The sequence below is a fragment of the Austrofundulus limnaeus genome, unplaced genomic scaffold, assembly GCF_001266775.1.
Source record: "Austrofundulus limnaeus strain Quisiro unplaced genomic scaffold, Austrofundulus_limnaeus-1.0 Scaffold279, whole genome shotgun sequence".
Classification (NCBI taxonomy): domain Eukaryota; kingdom Metazoa; phylum Chordata; class Actinopteri; order Cyprinodontiformes; family Rivulidae; genus Austrofundulus; species Austrofundulus limnaeus.
Window position 1 is genome coordinate 477,380 of NW_013952681.1, and position 2,509 is coordinate 479,888.

The following is a 2,509-nucleotide window of genomic DNA, read 5'->3' on the forward strand; positions in this document are numbered from 1 at the left end:
CACAGAAACAGTACTATATAACATTTTAGACACATTCTAGACAGTTTATCAGCTAAAAAAAGTTAATTTTGGGGTAAGTTACTCTTTAAGTAGTTCACGAAATCAAACTATTTCTACCTACTTTTTTATTGGTGTATCAAAATGTTCAGGTCATACTGGAGATATGTTCTGCGACTTGGAAATTTTTGTCATTTTTATACTTTTTAATATATTTAACTTTTTTCAAATAGAAACACATTGAGATCTCAACGCTTGCTTCAAAAACATTATTTTTGACATATGTGTCAGCACACTGTACATGCTGTATTTTGTAATATGCCTCTTTTAGAATTTAGCTACCATTAAACTATTTTTTAGCTTTTCACAACCATTCAGCTATTTTTAGTTTTTAACATCCATTCTGCTACTTTAGGTTTTAGATAGAATTTTGTGACTTTTAGGTACCATTTTGATAATTTTAGTTTAGTTTGGATGTTTTAGGACAGGCTTTTTCTACTTTTAGCCTCACTTTTTGATACTTCTAACTAGCTGTTAGTTGTCTGTATTTATTCAACATTTTACTTTTAGCTTTTTTAGCCATATTTTTTTACATTTAGCTTCTAACTAGCTTTTCAATACTTTAAGCTATCTCTGTGATACTTTATTATTTTTTTTTACCAAGAACTCTGCTATTTTCAGTTTATAGATAGCTTTTCACTACTTTCAGCTTTTAGCTAGTATTCTGCTTCTTTTAGCCTGAACACCGTAGTTTCAGTTTTCATTAAACTTCAGCAGTCATCCAGTATTTAAGACTGACAGTGCATTTTGACAGAAAATGTAATTTTTCTCCATCTCCATTTTCTGCTGCTTATCCATAGTCGGGTCGCAGAGGCAACAGGTCCAGTAGAGAAAACCCAGACATCCGGCATCCAGGAGGCATCCTRATCAGATGAACCACCTCAACTGACTCGACTCAACTCTGAGATCCTCCCTGATTACGGAGCTCCTCACCTTATCTCTACGGCTGAGCCCAGCCAACTACGAAGGAAGCTCATTTCAGCAGCTTGTATCCAGGATCTGGTTCTTTGGGTCATGGTCCACACCTCATGACCACAGGTGAGGGTTGGAATGTAGGCAAACAAATAAATCCAGAGCTTTGCCTTTTGACTCAGATTTCTTCACCACAATTGACCAAGGCAACACCTTCATTACTGAGGATGAGGCCCCAATCCGTTGATCCATCTCCTGTTACATTCTACCATTAATCAAATAAGACACCTAGAAACTTAAAACTCCTCTACTTGAGACAGAGACTCTCCCCAAACTCAGAGGGGGCCTTCCACCCTTTTCCAGTTAATAACTATGGCCTCAGTATAACCTGATATTTAAAAAAACTGTATTTAGTTTTCCTCCTATTGTGAAAAAAGATTAGTTTTGTGTCTGACGCCACTCTGTTGCCAAATCACATTGTCATGTGACAGTGGGTGGCAAATCTGTGTGCTTTATTTTCTGGAAGTGGCTGGCCATGTCATAAACTATTATAGACTATCATGCAGTTCTATGTAAATTGTTTTAGTGTCACACACTGTTATACACAGTCTTGCAGTGTCATGCAGTGTCTACAGTGACTTGCATGACATTCCATGTTGTGACTTGAAGAAAGTAAAAGGATTTCCAGACTGCAGCTTAAGAGGTTAAAGCTTACAGGATGATGTCTCTGAGAATAGAGCAGGACGAATGTGGATAGAAGCTACATGCTCTTCATGCACAGGATGTGATGCAGTCTAGGATTACTTTTTTTGTCTGTTTACTTCAGTACCATCACAGTCCATCCAAACACAACTTCTGCTTCTCTCCACAGCTGAGAAGCACGTGAAGCACAAAGCCAGTTAGGAGCCGTCCAACTTCTGTGAGGACATGAAGGCAGAGCTGAAGACTGGCATGAGGGAGTCAAGTTGCCTCATTACAACTGACAACCCTGAGAACTGAAAAGACCTTGAATGGCTGACATGAATGTGTCATAATACAAGTTTGTTCTTGCTGTAGATGTTAAAAATATTTGAAAAGCTAAAATGCTCTTTCTGTTTTAATTTTTACATCTTTAAATTGGAATGGACAATTAAAAACTCTTCTTTTCACATTTTATCATGGTTTCTGTTTTACCTTCATTCAGTGACTCAGACATTTGCATGGGGCACCGTGCTGGAGGGGGCGCCAAAGCAATGAAAATTCATTCTAGTTGTCATTTTCTGTAACAGATGTTTGTGCACGTGTGCATACATATATGATCAATAACAGAGACACTGTGCTGATTAGACGCCCCTCTGCTCCTTCACCTCCTCTCCTGTTGCTCCTTTAGACACACACACAAAAGTTTCTCTCATTGTTGCAGCTGTATGACGAAAATCGAATCATGTTGGCAGCTTTGGATCTGCTGCCTAGTGTTGCCAGATGGGAAATGTTGAATTATCGTATCAGCAGCTCAAAATTATCGTATTTTGAGGAAAATTATCGTACACACCCAAGTTAC

General features: G+C 38.1%; 2 long non-coding RNA genes across 2 annotated transcripts in view; one reads left to right on the plus strand and one right to left on the minus strand.

Moving 5' to 3' along the window:
- The window catches only part of LOC106526503 (uncharacterized), an 11,649-nt gene that overhangs the window by 5,272 nt on the left and 3,868 nt on the right, over window positions 1–2,509 (minus strand). Inside the window, exon 2 of the long non-coding RNA XR_001311260.1 lies at window positions 1,885–1,886. This is a non-coding gene — a long non-coding RNA (uncharacterized LOC106526503). The remainder of the gene's footprint in view (window positions 1–1,884; window positions 1,887–2,509) is intronic.
- LOC106526504 (uncharacterized) lies at window positions 878–2,124 on the plus strand. Its single transcript, XR_001311261.1, has 2 exons — window positions 878–1,095; window positions 1,841–2,124. It is a non-coding gene; the product is annotated as an uncharacterized LOC106526504 (long non-coding RNA).